The following is an 18113-nucleotide window of genomic DNA, read 5'->3' as shown; positions in this document are numbered from 1 at the left end:
TGACTAAGGGCCCGCCGGGATCGGGGCCGGGCGGGGTTCGGGGGAGGGGAAAGGAGCCGCGCGCCCCGCCCACCGGCCTCAGCCCCACCTACCCCCCTGCGTGCCCCGCCCATCGACCGCTGCTCCTCCTACTCACCCGCTCGCCCCGCCCCGCCCACCAGCTGCCGCCCCCAGTCCCCAGGGGTCCACGAGCGCCGGGGTCCCAGGACTTTTAACCTCTGCTGGCTACCTGGGCCGTGGCCTCCGACGCAGGCGACCCACCTTCCAGGCGAGGAGCGCGGGTCAGGGAACTCCGGGCTGGGGTGCGGGCTTGAGAAATCAGGGAAACGATTTGAGGGAAAAACTTTATTGTTTCTAGAAGAGCCTCGAAGCAATCACCGGATGGGAAACCAGCTGGACGTCGTACTTACTTTCCGGGTTAGGATCATCACTCTTTTGCTCAGGGCCCCTGAGGCTGGCACGCCGGCCTGGAGACCGTGAGCGGCTCCCGGAATCCCTCGGAGCCTCTGTTTTTCCTCTTCTGTGAAGGGAGTTGGCCATACTTTCTTACCAAGGCCTGTCCGAGTTGTATTGACCCTGGTTCATCCTAGGGACTCCAGGAGCCCCAGGGGGACCGTCTTATATGTCTCCAAGTGTAGGCCAAGCGCAGAGGGTGGTGGTAGAGGCGTGGCGACGGAGGGGGCATTCAGAGGGACAAAAAGGAAGGCCCCCTCATGGTAAATAAGGGAACGGTAACAGGGCCGGGGAGAAACCCGATACAATTAGGATGAGGCGAAAGCTATAGGCATTCAGTAGAAACCGCGATTCGGATTGTAAATTTTGATCTTTCCCCGGCTGGCTACGGATTATGCGGTGAGATATTCTCGTGATGCTGGGCAGCGTGGTGGCAACTCTGTCAGCCACTCCATCACCAGGCTCAACAAGGATACACTTTTGACCATTCTGTACCCTGACAGCCATTCTGTTTTTCACTTTCAGTATAGTATTCAGTAAATTACATGAGATGTTCAGCTCTATTATAATATAAACTACCAGCTAACGTACGTCTTCTGAGCAAGTTTAAGGTAGGTTAGGCTAAGCTATGGTGTTCAGTATGTTCTCACCTTAGGATGGGTTTATCAGGATGTAACCCCACTGTAAGTCGAGGAAGATCGGTGCAGAGAAGCAGCATGGGAGACAAAACAACAATCAAGGCTCAGCGAGGTTATAGCTTTGTTCAAGGTCACAATGATGCAGCTTAAAGTTGCAAATGCAGATCTGCCTGGTGCATGGGCACAGCCTCCCAGGTCCTTTGTGGGTGTCATTGCCTGTGTCCTTGGGATTTCCCTTGAGGACCTCAGGTTCCTGTAAGGCAGGGTTTTTTTCCCCAGAGTCTGCAGGGGCCAGGCACAGGCCCCGGGAGCTTGTGACTGCTGGCTGAAAGGTCGTGCTTCCATTTTTAGCTGCAAACACCTGGTTCCCTGGGACCTGGTCTGGGACCAACTGATTGGTTTTTCTCATTCAGTTTGTGTTTTTACAAAGTTCTCTGGTGTACCTTCCGGACACTGGTCCCTCCCTGGTAATAAAGAGGTGAGCCAGGGACTTCCCTGGTGGTCCAGTGGTTAAGACTCTGCGCTTCCACTGCAGGGGGCATGGGTTCAATCCCTGGTCTGGGAACTAAGATCCCACATGCTGTGCGCAGGGGCAGACCCAGCCCTGGGGTCCTGGCAGACACACCAGTATTCTGTCAACAGGCAACACCCAGCCCCTGGCCAAACCAGCATTCCCTGTTTTCCCTGTCCCCCCTCCCCTCAGGAGAGGACAAATTCAGCATAAGGACAGCATCAGGGCTGGTCTGGGAGGAGCTGGGTGAAGAGATGAAGGAAGTTAAAAGGTCCCTGGACTCTCCTCTTGGAGGGTGACTCGGCAATAGGACCCTGATACCCTCCCCTTCAACTAAGTTTATCTACTTCTAGAAACCAGAGGAAACAGCTAGAGACATGTATAAATTGCTCATATGCATCGATGGTCATCTGTGCCTGTCTCTGAGAGCCCTGCAGGGGACACCCCCAGGGGCTGGCACGGGGAATCTGGTGTCCTGGCAGTGGGAACACTCAGACAGAGGTCCCCACTGCCCTCACCACTGCTTAGTGGGCTATGCCCGAGTTAGTGGGATAGCTGGGACTTTTTTTTGTTTTTTTGTTTTTTTGGGTTTTTTTGCGGTACGCGGGCCTCTCACTGTCGCGGCCCCTCCCGCCGCGGAGCACAGGCTCCGGCCGCTCCGCGTCATGTGGGATCTTCCCGGACCAAGGCACGAACCCGTGTCCCCTGCATCGGCAGGCGGACTCTCAACCACTGCGCCACCAGGGAAGCCCGATAGCTGGGACTTTTAAGTAAAATCGAAAACATCGGAGGGTAGCCCTCCCAGGATGAGTCAGTGTTTCATGGCCTCTGAGTGTGTGTGTGTGTGTGTATGTGTGTGTATACACTGTTTCAGATGTGAAGTGGTGAAGTGTGTTCCAGATGGGGATAGGCCAGGGAACAGGCCACAGCCTGTCTGTGTGGGGGAGGGCCTCTGACATCCCTGCTCAGGGCTCCATTTCCCAAGAGGAGGCAGAGCCCATTAAGGGAAAGGGGATGCAGGGGAGGGGAAGCCTTGTGCCTTTGGACCAGAGGGATCTGGCTTTAACCCCAGGGCTGCTACTTACAGGCCAGGAGGGATCTTGGCATCTCAGTTTCCCACTTAGAACAAGGGGGAACTGTAGTCCCCAGGTCAGAGGTTCTTGTACAGATGATCAGAGGTTCTTGTACAGATGCAGCTGGAGGATGACTGAACCTTCGTCCCAGGGTCTCACCAGGCAGTGACCTCACCCAGCCAGCTGCTCTGAGCCAGGCAGGCTCTAGGGTCATCTAGCAGCCTGGCCCCAGCAGCCTCCTTGCAGCTCTTGGGCAAGCCCTCATCCACCGTGAGGGCTGTGAGGAAGAGTCCAACTTCTTCCTTTGCGTGTGAATATCCAGTTGTCCCAATACCATTTATTGAAAAAATTTATTCTTTCCCCAGTGAATTGTCTGGTTGCTCATCAAAAATCAATTGACTACAGATGCGAAGGCTTGTTTATGGACTCTCAATTCTATTCCATTGATTTGTTATGTCTATCTTTATGCCAGGACCACACTGTCTTCATTACTGTAGCTTTGTAACGAGTTTTGAAATCAGGAAGTATCCGTCCTCCGCTTTTGCTCTGCTTTTTCCGTATTGTTTTGGCGATTCTGGATCCCTTGCATTTCCAAATGAATCCGTAGTTCCATTTGGGAAGTATTGCCATCTTTTTTTTTTTTTTTTTTGCGGTACGCGGGCCTCTCACTGTTGTGGCCTCTCCCGTTGCGGAGCACAGGCTCCGGACGCGCAGGCTCAGCGGCCATGGCTCACGGGCACAGCCGCTCCGCCGCATGTGGGATCTTCCCGGACCGGGGCACGAACCGGTGTCCCCTGCATTGGCAGGCAGACTCTCAACCACTGCGCCACCAGGGAAGCCCACTATCTTAATAGTATAAAGTCTTTTGATCCATGAATGTGGGATATCTTTCCATTAATTTCAGCCTTCTTTAATTGCTTTCAATAATGTTTTGTAGCTTTCATTGTGTAAGTCTTATTTTTATTTATTTATTTTTTTTTGTGGTATGCGGGCCTCTCACTGCTGTGGCCTCTCCCGTCGCGGAGCACAGGCTCCGGACGCGCAGGCTCAGCGGCCATGGCTCACGGGCCCAGCCGCTCCGCGGCACGTGGGATCCTCCCAGACCGGGGCACGAACCCGTGTCCCCTGCTTCGCAGGCAGACTCTCAACCACTGCGCCACCAGGGAAGCCCCTAAGTCTTACATTTTTGATCCTAAATTTATTTCTGCGTATTTTATTCTTTTGGATGCTATCGTCAATTAACTTGTTTCCTTACGTTCATTGTCAGATTCTTCGGCGTTAGTTTTAGAAATACAATCGATTTTTAAATTGACATATAAGAGTATATTAGTTTCAGGTGTATAAGATAATGGTTTGATATTTGTATATATTGCCCAATGGTCACCACAGTAAGTCTAGTTAACATTCACCACCTCACATAGTCGCACAGATTTTTTCCTTCTGATGAGGACCTTCAAGAACCACTCTCCTAGCAACGTTCAAATATTCAACACAGTATTCTTAACTCTAGTCACCATTCTGCACACTACATCCCCAGGACTTCTTTATTTTATAACTGGGAGTTTGTACGTTTTGACCCTATTCATTCATTTTGCCCCCATTTACTCCCTACCTCTGGTAACTACCAATCCGTTCTCTGTATCTATGAGCCCCTATTTTTTTTCTTTAAGATTCCACGTATAAATGAGAGCATATGGTATTTGTCTTTCTCTGTCTGACTTGTTTCACTTAGCGTAATACCTTCAAGGTCCATCCATATTATTGCAAATGACAGGATTTCCTTCTTTTATGGGTAAATAATATTCCGTTATATACACACCACATCTTCTCTGTCCATGCATCCATCAATAGATGCTCAGGCCGCTTCCTTATCTTGGCTACTGTAAATAGTGCTGCAATGAACATTGGGGTGCATGTATCTTTTTGTTTCATTTCCTTTGGGTAAATACCCAGAAGTGGGATGGCAGGATCACATCGTAGTAGCTCTATTTTTAATTTTTTGAGGAACTTCCATACTGTTTTCCATTGTGGCTGCACCAATTGACATTCCCATACAACTGATTTTTGTGGCATTTATCTTGTATCCTGCAACCTTGCTGAACTTGTTTATTAGTTCTAATAGTTTCCCCCCGTATTCTCTGTGATTTCCTATATACGTGGTCATGTAATTTGCAAATGGAGATAGTTTTACTTCATCCCCTTCAGTCTAGATGCCTTTTATTTCATTTTCTTGCCTGATGGACCTCCAGTGAAATGTGGCACTGAGCTGGCAAGACTGGTCACTGCGCATCTTGTTCCTGATCTCGGGGGAGGCTTCAGTCTTTCCCCACTAAGTGTGACGTGAGCTGTGGATTGTTCCCAGATGCCCTATATCAGGCTCAGGAAGTGCCCTTCTGTTTCTAGTTTCTTGAGTGTTTTTCTCATGAAAGGATGTTGGGTTTTGTCCAATGTTTTTCTGCAGTTAGTGGGAAAAGCTTGTACAGCAGCTTTTAAGCCATGAAATCATCTGCCTCCCCCTCTTCCTCTGTGTTTCTCCCTCGCCAAACACACACAACCTCCCTGGAAGCAAATCAGACTCCAAATATTAAACACTCACTGCAAGATGGTTAAATGATTAGTGTAGCCGTCTTCATCCTGTTATCCTTGCCCTGGCTGCTGTGTAACTGGGGGTGGACCAGACTATTGGACACCCCAAACAAATGACAGCTAGAAATTCAAATATTAAAGATGATTTCCAGGGGTGGTGGCTCCCTCTTTCTTGCATACGCCACGATTGCCTCTTCTCTTTGCAGACCGTAGAGTGAAAATATTTAGCATCAGAGGAGAGGATTGTGCACGAAATACCATGTATTAAGTTGTGCGCTAAAAGGTAACAATGAATAGGCAAAAGATTTGACTTCCCCAAGACAGGTATTGAAGGGATGATAACGTATTCTGTGCAGACCTTCCTGTTGTGGAATTCCGCATTCAGAAAATCCTGTTTTTAGTTTATTTTTTTGAGGCCTTATATGTCCGCCTCTCTGTTCCAGGAGTCTGCATGCTGACCGTGTTGTTGGCCAGCCTCATGAGTGTAAGCTCTCTGACCACATTCTGCATTGTTACAGGTAAGAGGGCTCTGGGGGTCTTCTGTGTGTCTTTAGCCAGGACAGTGTCAGCCAGGCTTTTCTCGGAACCCCGGGCAGTGCTGGCAGAGCTCAGAAGGAAACACCAGGCTTGCATAACACCGGGCACTGAGTCTAAGGCCTCAGGTAACAGTGATTGTAAAGGGGAAGCAGGAAGGACAGAGGCAAGTCAGGGCCCTCCACCAGGATACACCCGTATCCTGGTGTGTACACACACACACACACACGACTTATACATATGTGCGTGTAGACACACACGCACATGTGTATATGTTGTGTGTATATACAGAGAGAATTGATTTTAACATGTGGGCTCATGTGAGCAAGGGGGTGGCATGTCCAAAGCCTGCAGGACTGGACACTCCAGTGGGCTTCTAGATGCTGTGTCTTCTTTTTTTTTTCCCCCGTAGAGTATTTAATTAAATTAATTAATTTATTTGTTTGTTTGTTTATTTTTAACATCTTTATTGGAGTATAATTGCTTTACAATGGTGTGTTAGTTTCTGCTGTATAACAAAGTGAATCAGCTATACATATACATATGTCCCCATATCTCCTCCCTCTTGTCTCCCTCCCATCTTCCCTATCCCACCCCTCTAGGTGGTCACAAAGCACCGAGCTGATCTCCCTGTGCTATGTGGCTGCTTCCCACTAGCTATCTGTTTTACATTTGATAGTGTATATATGTCCATGCCACTCTCTCACTTTGTCCCAGCTTACCGTTCCCTCTCCCCGTGTCCTCAAGTCCATTCTCTACGTCTGCGTCTTTATTCCTGTTCTGTCCCTAGGTTCTTTAAAACCATTTTTTTTTTTTTTAGATTCCATATATACGTGTTAGTGTACAGTATTTGTTTTTCTCTTTCTGACTTACTTCACTCTGTATGACAGTCTCTAGGTCCATCCACCTCACTACAAATAGTTCAATTTCGTTTCTTTTTATGGCTGAGTAATATTCTATTGTATATATGTGCCATTATCCATTTATCTCTCAATGGACACTTAGGTTGCTTCCATGTCCTGGCTATTGTAAATAGAGCTGCAATGAACATTGTGGTACGTGACCCTTTTTGATTTATGGTTTTCTCAGGGTATATGCCCAGTAATGGGATTGCTGGGTCATATGGTAGTTCTATTTTTATTTTTTTAAGGAACCTCCATACTATTCTCCATAGTGGCTGCATCAATTTACATTCCCACCAACAGTGCAAGAGGGTTCCCTTTTCTCCACAACCTCTCCAGCATTTATTGTTTGCAGATTTTTTGATGATGGCCATTCTGACTGGTGTGAGGTGACACCTCATTGTAGTTTTGATTTGTATTTCTCTAATGATTAGTGATGTTGAGCATCCTTTCATGTGTTTGTTGGCAGTCTGTATATCTTCTTTGGAGAAATGTCTATTTAGATCTTCTGCCCATTTTTGGATTGGGTTGTTTGTTTTTTTGATATTGAGCTGCCTGTATATTTTGGAGATTAATCCTTTGTCTGTTGCTTCATTTGCAAATATTTTCTCCCATTCTGCGGGTTGTCTTTTCGTCTTGTTTATGGTTTCCTTTGCTGTGCAAAAGCTTTTAAGTTTCATTAGGTCCCATTTGTTTATTTTTGTTTTTATTTCCATTACTATAGGAGGTGGGTCAAAAAGGATCTTGCTGTGATGTATGTCATAGAGTATTCTGCCTATGTTTTCCTCTAAGAGTTTGATGGTGTCTGGCCTTACATTTAGGTCTTTAATCCATTTTGAGTCTATTTTTGTGTATGGTGTAAGGGAGTGTTCTAATTTCATTCTTTTACATGTAGCTGTCCAGTTTTCCCAGTACCATTTATTGAAGAGGCTGTCTTTTCTCCGTTGTATATTCTTGCCTCCTTTATCAAAGATAAGGTGACCACATGTGTGTGGGTTTATCTCTGGGCTTTCTATCCTGTTCCATTGATCTATATTTCTGTTTTTGTGCCAGTACCATACTGTCTTGATGACGGTAGCTTTGTAGTATAGTCTGAAGTCCAGGAGCCTGATTCCTCCAGCTCCATTTTTCTTTCTCAAGATTGCTTTGGCTATTCAGGGTCTTTTGTGTTTCCATACAAATTGTGAAATTTTTTGTTCTAGTTCTGTGAAAAATGCCATTCGTAGTTTGATACGTATTGCATTGAATTTGTAGGTTGCTTTGGGTAGTATAGTCATTTTCACAATGTTGATTCTTCTGATCTAAGAACATGGTATGTCTCTCCATCTCTTTGTATCATCTTTAATTTCTTTCATCAGTATCTTATAGTTTTCTGCATACAGGTCTTTTTATCTCCTTAGGTAGGTTTTTTCCTAAGTATTTTATTCTTTTTGTTGCAATGGTAAATGGGAATGTGTCCTTAATTTCTCTTTCAGATTTTCATCATTAGTGTATAGGAATGCAAGAGATTTCTGTGCATTAATTTTATATCCTGGTACTTTACCAAGTTCATTGATTAGCTCTAGTAGTTTTCTGGTAGCATCTTTGGGATTCTCTATGTATAGTGTCATGTCATCTGCAAACAGTGACAGTTTTACTTCTTCTTTTCCGATTTGGATTCCTTTTATTTCCTTTTCTTCTCTGATTGCTGTGGCTAAAACTTCCAAAACTATGTTGAATAATAGTGGTGAGAGTGGGCAACCTTGTCTTGTTCCTGTCTTAGTTCCTGATCCTGAAATGGTTTCAGGTTTTCATCATTGAGAACAATGTTGATTGTGGTTTTGTCAAATATGGCCTTTATTATATTGACGTAAGTTCCCTCTATGCCTACTTTCTGGAGAATTTTTATCATAAATGGGTGTTGAATTTTGTCGAAAGCTTTTTCTGCATCTATTGAGATGATCATATGGTTTTTCTCCTTCAATTTGTTAATATGGTGTATCACATTGATTGATTTGTGTATATTGAAGAATCCTTGAATTCCTGGGATAAGCCCCACTTGATCATGGTATATGACCCTTTTAATGTGCTGTTGTATTCTGTTTGCTAGCATTTTGTTGAGGATTTTTGCATTTATGTTCATCAGTGATATCGGTCTGTAGTTTTCTTTTTTTGTGACATCTTTGTCTGGTTTTGGGTGATGGTGGCCTCGTAGAATGAGTTTGAGAGTGTTCCTCTCTCTGCTATATTTGGAAGAGTTTGAGAAGGATAGGTGTTAGCTCTCCTCTAAATGTTTGATAGTTCGCCTGTGAATCCATCTGGTCCTGGACTTTTGTTTGTTGGAAGATTTTTAATCACAGTTTCAATTTCAGTGCTTGTGATTGGTCTGTTTATATTTTCTATTTCTTTCTGGTTCAGTCTCGGGAGGTTGTGCTTTTCTAAGAATTTGTCCATTTCTTCCAGGTTGTCCATTTTATTGGCATAGAGTTGCTTGTAGTAATCTCTCATGATCCTTTGTATTTCTGCAGTGTCAGTTGTTACTTCTCCTTTTTCATTTCCATTTCTATTGATTTGAGTCTTCTCCCTTTTTTTCATGATGAATCTGGCCAGTGGTTTATCAATTTTGTTTATCTTCTCAAAGAACCAGCTTTTAGTTTTATTGATCTTAGCTATTTTTCCTTCATTTCTTTTTCATTTATTTCTGATCTGATCTTTATGATTTCTTTCCTTCTGCTAACTTTGGGGTTTTTTTGTTCTTCTTCCTCTAATTGCTTTAGGTGTAAGGTTAGGTTGTTTATTTGAGAGGTTTCTTGTTGCTTGAGGTAGGATTGTATTGCTATAAACTTCCTTCTTAGACCTGCTTTTGCTGCATCCTATAGGTTTTAGGTCGTCGTGTTTTCATTGTCATTTGTTTCTAGGTATTTTTTGATTTCCTCTTTGATTTCTTCAGTGATCTCTTGGTTATTTAGTAGTGTATTGTTTAGCCTCCATGTGTTTGTATTTTTTATAGATTTTTTCCTGTAATGGATATATAGTCTCATAGCGTTGTGGTCAGAAAAGATACTTGATATGATTTCAATTTTCTTAAATTTACCAAGGCTTGATTTGCGACCCAAGACATGATCTATCCTGGAGAATGTTCCATGAGCACTAGAGAAGAAGGTGTATTTTGTTGTTTTTGGATGGAATGTCCTATAAATATCAATTAAGTCCATCATGTTTAATGTATCATTTAAAGCTTGTGTTTCCTTATTTATTTTCATTTTGGATGATCTGTCCATTGGTGAAAGTGGGGTGTTAAAGTCCCCTACTATGATTGTGTTACTGTCGATTTTTCCTTTTATGGCAGTTAACATTTGCCTTAAGTATTGAGGTGCTCCTATGTTGGGTGCATAAATATTTACAATTGTTATATCTTCTTCTTGGATTGATCCCTTGATCATCATGTAGTGTCCTTCTTTGTCTCTTATAATAGTCTTTGTTTAAAGTCTATTTTGTCTGATATGAGAATTGCTACTGTAGTTTTCTTTTGATTTCCATTTGCATGGAACATCTTTTTCCATCACCTCACTTTCAGTCTGTATGTGTCCCTAGGTCTGAAGTGGGTCTCTTGTAGACAGCATATATACGGGTCTTGTTTTCGTATCCACTCAGCCAGTCTATGTCTTTTGGTTGGAGCGTTTAATCCATTTACATTTAAGGTAGTTATTGATATGTATGTTCCTATTACCATTTTCTTAATTGTTTTGGGTTTGTTATTGTAGGTCTTTTCCTTCTCCTGTGTTTGCTGCCTAGAGATGTTCCTTTAGGATTTGTTGTAAAGCTCCTTTGGTGGTGCTGAATTCTCTTAGCTTTTGCTTGTCTGTAAAGGTTTTAATTTCTCCATCAGATCTGAATGAGATCCTTGCTGGGCAGAGTAATCTTGATTGTAGGTTTTTATCTTTCATCACTTTAAATATGTCCTGTCACTCCCTTTTGGCTTGCAGAGTTTCTGCTGAAAGATCAGCTGTTAACCTTATGGGGATTCCCTTGTATGTTTTTTGTTGCTTTTAATATTTTTTCTTTGCATATAATTTTTGGTAGTTTGATTAATATATGTCTTGGCGTGTTTCTCCTTGAATTTATCCTTTATGGAACTCTCTGTGCTTGCCGGACTTGATTGACCATTTCCTTTCCCATATTCGGGAAGTTTTCAACTATAATCTCTTCAAATATTTTCTCAGTCGCTTTCTTTTTCTCTTCTTCTTCTGGAACCCCTATAATTCGAATGTTGGTGCGTTTAATGTTGTCCCAGAGGTCTCTGAGACTGTCCTCAATTCTTTTCATTCTTTTTCCTTTATTCTGCTCTGCAGTAGTTATTTCCACTATTTTATCTTCCAGGTCACTTATCCATTCTTCTGCCTCAGTTCTGCTATTAATTCCTTCTAGAGAATTTTTCATTACATTTATTGTGTTGTTCATCATTGTTTGTTTGCTCTTTAGTTCTTCTAGGTCCTTGTTAAACATTTCTTGTATTTTCTCCATCCTATTTCCAAGATCTTGGATCATCTTTACTATCATTATTCTGAATTCTTTTTCAGGTAGACTGCCTATTTCCTCTTCATTTGTTTGGTCTGGTGGGTTTTTATCTTGCTCCTTCATCTGCTGTGTATTTGTCTGTCTTCTCATTTTGCTTAACTTACTGTGTTTAGGGTCTCCTTTTTGCAGGCTGCAGGTTCGTAGTTCCCGTTGTTTTTGGTGTCTGCCCCCAGTGGGTAAGGTTGGTTCAGGGGTTTGTGTAGGCTTCCTGGTAGAGGGGACTGGTGCCTGTGTTCTGGTGGATGAGTCTGGATCTTGTCTTTCTGGTGGGCAGGACTGCATCCAGTCATGTGTTTTTGGGTGTCCGTGAACTTATTATGATTTTAGGTAGCCTCTCTGCTAATGGGTGGGGTTGTATTCCTGTCTTGCTAGTTGTTTGGCATAGGGTGTGCAGCCATGTAGCTTGCTGGTCGTTGAGTGGAGCTGGGCCTTAGCATTGAGAGGGAGATCTCTGGGAGAGCTTTTGCCATTTGATATTACGTGGAGCCGGGAGGTCTCTGGTGGACCAATGTCCTGAACTCAGCTCTCCTACCTCAGAGGCTCAGGCCTGACACCTGGCTGGAGCACCAAGACTCTATCAGCCACCCGGCTCAGAAGAAAAGGGAGAAAAAAGAAGAAAGAAAGAAAGAAAGAAAAATAAATAAAATAAAGTTATTAGAATAAAAAATTTAAAAATTATTAAAAATAAAAAAGTAATAAAAAAAGAGAGAGCAACCAAACCAAAAAACAAATCCACCAATGATAACAAGCACTAAAAACTATACTAAACAAACAAACAAACAAACAAAAAATGGACAGACAGAACCCTAGGACAAATGGTAAAGGCAAAGCTATACAGAGAATCACACAAAGTAGCATACACATGCACACTCACAAAAGGAGAAAAAGGAAAAGTACGTATATATTTTTAAAAAGGGAAGAGAGCAACCAAATCCATAAACAAATGTACCAATGATAAGAAGCTCTAAATACTAAACTAAGATAAACATAAAACCAGAAACAAGTTAGATGCAGAAAGCAAACCCCAAGTCTACAGTTGCTCCCAAAGTCCACCGCCTCAATTTTGGGGTGATTCGTTGTCTATTCAGGTGTTCCACAGATGCAGGTGCATCAAGTTGTCTGTGGAGATTTAATCCGCTGCTCCTGCGGCTGCATGGAGAGATTTCCCTTTCTCTTCTTTGTTCGCACAGCCCTGGGGTTCAGCTTTGGATATGGCCCCGCCTCTGTGTGTAGGTCGCCTGAGGGCATCTGTTCTTCGCTCAGACAGGACGGGGTTAAAGGAGCAGCTGATTCGGGGGCTCTGGCTCACTCAGGCTGGGGTGAGGGAGGGGAACGGAATGCGGGGCGAGCCTGCAGAGGCCTGCGTGACGTTGCACCAGCCTGAGGTGCGTTGTGTGCCCTCTCGGGGAAGTTGTCCCTGCATCACGGGACCCTGGCAGTGGCGGGCCGCACAGGCTCCCGGGAGGGGGGTGTGGAGAGTGACCTGTGCTCGCACACAGGCTTCTTGGTGGCGGCAGCAGCAGCCTTAGCGTTTCATGCCCGTCTCCGGGGTCCGCGCTGATAGCTGCGGCTCGCGCCCGTCACTGGATCTCGTTTAGGAGGTGCTCTGAATCCCTTCTCCTTGCGCACCCCAAAACAGTGGTCTCTTGCCTCTTCGGCAGCTCCAGACTTTTCCCCGGACTCCCTCCCGGCTAGCCGTGGTGCACTAGCCCCCTTCAGGCTGTGTTCACCCCGCCAACCCCAGTCCTCTCCTTGTGCTCCGACCGAAGCCCGAGTCTCAGCTCCCAGCCCCGCCCGCCCCAGCGGGTGAGCAGACAAGCCTCTCTGGGCTGGTGAGTGCCGGTCGGCACCGATCCTCTGTGCGGGAATCTCTCCGCTCTGCCCTCTGTTGCTGTGCTCTACTCCGTGGCTCCGAGGCTTCCCCCCCCCACCGCCATCTCCGCCAGTGAAGGGGCTTCCCAGTGTGTGGAAACCTTTCCTCCTTCACAGCTGCCTCCCAGAGGGGCAGGCCCCATCCCTATTCTTTTGTCTCTGTTTTTGCTTTTGCTCTACCCAGGTACGTGGGGAGTTTCTTGCCTTTTGGGAGGCCTGAGGTCTTCTGCCAGCGTTCAGTAGGTGTTCTGTAGGAGTTGTTCCACTCCTACAGATGTAGTTTTGATGTATTTGTGGGGCGGAAGGTGATCTCCATGTCTTACTCCTCTGCCGTCTTGAAGCTATCCTTAGCTGCTGTGTCTTGAGCCAGACTTTCTTTTTCAGGAAACCTCGGTTTTTTGAAGGCTTGTAAGGCCTTCACGTGATGAGACCCACCCTTTGAGTGATCTTTACTTAAAGGCAAGTCAGCCACACCTATAAGTAGCTTCACAACACGTGTGGACTAAATCACCAGTTTGATCGGATGACTGCACGCTACGGCCTGGGCAGGTTGACACGTGAGACCAACCGTCACGGCCCACCTTCTTTTGACTCGGTACCCACAGCTCTGCTGTAGCCATGTTGAGTCTCTAAGTGAAGACAGTAAGAGAGTCGTTCTCCCTCCTGATGAGACACGCGGACACTGTCCCCAGGGCATGCAGAGTGCTGGGGTGATGCTTACTTTTCTCCTTGACGACCTGTAACTTAAACCCTGTGATGTGAGGGTAACAGTTATTTGTGTATCTTATGGTCTATGTTATGCTATACGGTAAGAAGATAAAGAAAGGGAAGAAAAGAAATGTATTTGATGCGTGCACAAGTGTGTGCGCGCAGCCTACAGTCACGAGGTTGGTGAACTTTTTGTCCTCTTGCAGCACCAGTGCCAGCTCGACTGCCAACTCCCAAGCTGGCACCACTGTCAGCGCCAGATCTTGTACCAGTGCTAGTGCCAGATCTGGTGTTAAAGGCGTTTCTGGTACCAGCCCGACAGCTAGAGGTAGCACCGGTTCCAGAGCCAGAGCCAGCTCCAATCACCAGCTCCTGCAGTGTTCCAGAGCTGGAGCTGGCTCCAGGGCCACCTCCAGATTTAGAGCCAGTGCCAGGTGCAGAATGAGAGCCGGCTCCATCACTAGATCTAGAGTCAAGTCCAGTGAGAGAACTAGTTCCATCATTGGCTCATGGAAAAGCCCTCAAACTCCAGTGAGCTCTGCAACTGGCTCCAGCACCAGCTCCAGGGCTGGAACCACCTTTGGCACCGGCTGTCTCACCAGCTGCAGGGATGGAAGCAGCTCTGTCATCAACCAATTTGCCAGCTCCAGCAGCAGCTCTAGAGTTTGGATCAGACCCAACACAAAGCCCAGAGTGACAGATAACAACAGGAAGTGAACTCGAGTCTACCCCAGCACCTCTGGCAACACAGCTAGAGCTACAGGCAGCTCTAGAGGTAGAGCTCTCTCTAGAGCTAGTGTCAGCACCAGAGCTAGCTCGAGCATTAGCTCCCGAGCTAGAGAGAGCTCCACAGTTCCAGGGCGAGAGCCAGCTCCAAGCACCAGCTCAAGAGCGCGAGTGATATCTGGAGCCAGCTCCAGCCAAAGCTCCAGGCTCGGTGTCAGTTCCAGCACCCGCTTCAGCACTGATCCATTGCCGGAGCCAGTTCTATTACCACTAACAGTTCTGGCTCTCCAGAACTAGAGCCAGAGCTGGCTGCAGAGCCAGAGTCAGCTCCAGCACCAGAGTTCGAGCCAACGCCATGGCGACAGTCAACTCAGGCTCCAACACTGGCATCAACTCCTGAGATAGAGGCAGCTCCAGCCTCAGCTCCATTGCTGCTCCTGGGCGGGGCTGCTGTTATCCCACGAGCTGGAGCTGGCTTGAACACCAGCCGTCATGTCAGCTCTACCTCTGGAAGATAGAGACAGCTCTATCACTGACTCCCGTGCCAGCCCCAGTGATAGAGTGAGAACCAGCTCAAAGCCAGTTTAGAGCCAGTGCTAGGTGCCAAGGAAGAGGTCGCTCCAGCGCCAGCTCTAGCATCAGCCCCAGAGTTACAGCCATTCCTGGCACCAGCTCCAGAGAGAGAGTCAGCACCAAGTTCAGACCTAGAGCCTGCTCCAGCCACAGTTCTAGGACCAACTCCAGAGCCAGAGCCCCCATGAGAGTCAGCTCCTGCAGCAGCTCCAGAGCAAGAGCTGGCTTGGGTGCCCGTAGCAGACTTAGAGCCAGTGCCAGCTCAGGAGAAAGAGCCACAGCTCCAGCGCCAACGTCAGAGCTAAATCGTGCTCTGGCACCAGCACGATGCCATGTCAGAGGCAGAGGCAGCTCTGTCAGCAGCTCCTAGGCCAGCTTCTGTGCCTGCTCTGGCGCCAGAATCTGCCCTGACACCAGTTCCAGAGGTGGAACCAGTCCAGAACTACAGCCAGCTCCACCGCCAGTTTTAGCGCCAGCCGCAGAGCTAGAGCCAGGACCGCTGTACAGCTAGAGGCACCAGAAGCAGAGCCAGCACCAGACCGGAGCTGGAGTCAGCCGCAAAGTCAGCGAGAGCTCCAGCACCAGGGACAGCTCCCGCGTCCTAGCCACAGCAAAATCCACGGCTGCTTCCGGCACCTGCTGTAACCTTAGCTCCGGGGGTACCTGATCCACAGCTCAAGCCAAACCAGTACCCACCCAGGAGTCAGCTTCAGTGGCCGCGCCAGAGCCAGAGCCGGAGCCAGAGCCGGAGCCAGCGACCGCAATAGCTGTAGCACCGGCTCCAGCCAGTGTGAGAGACAGCGCGAGAGCTCTGTCCAACGGCAGAACCAGGTCTAGACCGTCTCTGGAGGTAGATCCGCCTCCAGCGCCTTCCCCAGAGCTAGAGCCAAGTCCAGCATCAGCTCTTGCATAAGCTCCAGTGCCAGTCCTAGGAGCAGAGCCACCTTTGAACTAGAGCCAGCTCTGTACCCGCTCTAGGACTGGGCGGGGCTGGGGGCGGGGCTGAGGGCGGGACAGTCCCTTCTGGGCAGGTCACTCCCAGGGCCTCCTCCTCCTCCCTCCCTGAGGTCCCGGCCCTCGGGTCCTCTGAGGCCCCGCTTTCCCAAGCGAGGCTCCAAGTGGGCAGAGACCGCTCTGTTGGAAACTGTGGCCAATACCTTAAAAACTGTATATGTTTTGACCCAGAAAATCCACCTCATGGATTCTGCCCTGAATAGAGATTTATGGACACAGATGTTCCCTTCAGCATGATTCTGAGAGTGAAAAATGGCAAATGGCCCATGTCCCATAGCAGGGGCTTTTCGAAAATTCTGATTCGGGGCCCCAGAAAATGCGGAGGAGGAAGACGATGGACTGATCAGCACCCGCCCGGGGGAACCAGGTTCCAGAAGGGCACACGTGCCCAGAGTCCTCCCCACCTGACACCCACGACTGCACACGCACACACGTGCACATGGGCACACACACCATGCGAGAATTCCTGCGGGTAAACTCCTGGGATTAGCTCTGCAGGTAAAGGGTTGCACCCGTGGAGCTCTGGGGTCCTGCACACTGTTCTCCCAGACAGGAGTGTCCTTCCACGCTTCCCTCTAGAGGACCGGCTGGGCCTCTGCTTCCTCACACTGTCCCCAGGGCTGGTCGCCACCAGACTAGAAACCTGTCGGTGTGGTGTTGACAGCGCCGTCTCCACGGCGCTTACATCTGCGTGTCCTCACTGGGAGGTCAAGCGTCTCTGACCTGTACCGACCACGTGTGCGGCCTCTTGTTGGAGCTGCACATGTGTGTTCTCTGTCCCTTTTTAAAACATTGACTTTCAAGATCTGGGGGACCACAGGGGCGTCAAACCTTTCTCTGGCCCTGGGGTGTGAGGAGTGCTGATCCAGTTTATGGTTTGTCTTCCCAGCTTTCTACATGTTTCTTGTTTCTGTTTGGCCGTGGGAAGAGCCAGGCGTTTCCCTTCTGTCTTCTGGCTCTGGGGCCAGACTCAGAACAGGGGTCTCTACCCTGAGACTGCACACATATTTACAAAAAAGACTTCAATTTGTACGTCCCATCTTTAATCCATCTGGCATTTCCCTTTCATATAATAAAAATGCTATTTTGAAGTAAAAAAAGAAAACAAAAATTAACTACTCCCCTCTTAAAATATGTGGCCTACACAGAAAGCCACCTTGTATAATTCCATTTATAGGAAACATCTAGAACAGGTAAAGACAAAGAGACAGAAAGCAGATTACAGGTTGTCGGGGGCTGGGGGAGAGAGGAATGGGGAATGAGCGCTTTGGCTCAGGGATTCCTTCTGGAGAGTGAAACAGTCTGCCCGAGACCCTGGGGAAGGTTGCACAGAACTGTGAATATACTCGATGCTCCTGAAATGCACAATTTCAAATTTAAAAAATTAAACTTGGTTATATGAAGACGTAAAAGACACCACAAATAATGTGAAATGAAAACATAAAATTAAAAACCAAATCAGAAACAGTAACAGGGGAGGGGAAGGGAAGTTCGGGGGTGGGGGGAGCGGGTAGAAGTGGGTCAGGAGCTCGTTCTCCCCGCAGGGGTAGTGGGTGCCGAGCCGGCTCTGGGTCTCCTCCGGAGCAGGTGCAGCCGCGGGCCCTGGAGGCAGAGGTGCTGATGCAACTGATTGTGATGTTGGCTCCCACTCTGGTGCCGCCGCTCAAGGTGTCCCTCCAGCCACTGATGGAAACGCCTCCAGCTCTGGATCTGGCTTTAGTTCTGTTGCTGCTTCTGCAGCTGGATCTAGGTCTTCAGATTGCACAGGGGCTGGTGCTGGAGCCAGTTCTAGATCCTGAGATGGCAGTGAAGGTGCAGGAGGAGGTCCACGTGCCTGCCCCTCACACGTGCCTTTGCAAGCAAAGGAAACAGCCCGCGGCCTTTTACAGAGGCTCCAGCCAGGATCTGAGACAGGACGTCTCCCCGCCGCGGTCCCCACGTGGGCGGTCCGAGGCAGCCCCGGGGG

At 47.5% G+C, this 18113-nt stretch overlaps 1 long non-coding RNA gene across 1 annotated transcript; it reads left to right on the top strand.

The window, feature by feature from the left end:
* The first annotated feature begins 160 nt into the window (after window positions 1-160).
* LOC309823531 lies at window positions 161-17507 on the top strand. The gene is made up of 3 exons (XR_014296837.1): window positions 161-417; window positions 5705-5779; window positions 13511-17507. It is a non-coding gene; the product is annotated as an uncharacterized lncRNA (long non-coding RNA).
* The last annotated feature ends 606 nt before the right edge of the window (window positions 17508-18113 follow it).

This window comes from Grampus griseus, assembly GCF_964374135.1.
Source record: "Grampus griseus genome assembly, chromosome: 6".
Lineage (NCBI taxonomy): Eukaryota > Metazoa > Chordata > Mammalia > Artiodactyla > Delphinidae > Grampus > Grampus griseus.
Note: the sequence above shows the minus strand (reverse complement) of the source record. Positions and strands in the feature narration are given on the sequence as shown.